This window comes from Dipodomys ordii, unplaced genomic scaffold, assembly GCF_000151885.1.
Source record: "Dipodomys ordii isolate 6190 unplaced genomic scaffold, Dord_2.0 Scaffold1, whole genome shotgun sequence".
Lineage (NCBI taxonomy): Eukaryota > Metazoa > Chordata > Mammalia > Rodentia > Heteromyidae > Dipodomys > Dipodomys ordii.
Window position 1 is genome coordinate 25,210,473 of NW_012267217.1, and position 1,143 is coordinate 25,211,615.

Consider the following 1,143-nt stretch of genomic DNA (forward strand, 5'->3'; position numbering starts at 1 on the left):
ACTTGAGCCACAGCTCTACTTCCAGATTGTTTGGTGATTAATTGGAGATAAAAGTTTGGTGGACATTCAAACTGTTCTCAGATCTCAGCTTCCTGAATAGCTAGGATTACAGGTGTCAGTCAGTGGTTCCTGGCTTGCTCTATTTTTGTACTCCATCAAAGAGGAAGGAATAAATCAAATTGTCCCTATTTGCAAATCCTATACATAACAGACCCTAAAGGAAGCACCCAAAATGCTGTGATATGACATTCTTAGCAAAGTTTCAGGATACATTAACAACAAATGATGGGCCCCAAGTCTGGACTAGGGTTTGGTGGTACTGGGGTTCATTGAAGACTGGGTAATTGGGCCAGGTAAAGGGAAAGTATGAATGAAACTTCAGAGATTATTGAACAACAGGGATAAATGGCTTGGATTCTGTTTCAAATACAATGGAAGCCTCTTAGGATTTTAGAGAATAAGACAGAGGAAGACTCTTGTGCCTGCTATGAGGAAGAATGGTGGAAGAGACACTTACAAAAGTAGAAGTGGCTGAAAGCCCATTGGCCATTGGCATAAACCTCAGCCAATGGCAATGGATGCAGCTTAAGCAGCTTCATGACCCTGGCCTATTAGGCACAGGGTGTTAAGGGCAAAATTCCAGGAGTAGTCCCTAAGTTCCTACTGATCAAGTTGGAAAAGAATAGTATCAATTATAGAGATGGAGGGTTATGTTTCAGGGAAAAACAATTTTTGTCAGGTTGTAATTATCTTGTCCCAGTGAGATGAAGAATAGTTACATATAGGAAAATTGAATAAGAGCATAATAAACAACAAAGCCTTTCCTTTTTACATAAATGAAGTCTGCAGCTCAATCCTTGGCTAATACCATGCTTAAGTATTTTCTGTCTTGCTTCCTTCCTTACATTGAAGTTTGGGGGTAATGCCTCACATGAATCTCACTGGGTGTAGATCGAGGTTTCTTTAGGCTGCAGTGTGTGTGTGTGTGTGTGTGTGTGTGTGTGTGTGTGTGTGTGTGTGCGCGTGCGCATGTGCATGCATGCACCCATGTTGTCCTGTGGCTTGAACTCAGGGCCTGGAAACTGTCCCTGAGCTCTTTTGCTCAATTCTAGCACTCTACCACTTGAGCCACAGCTCTACTTC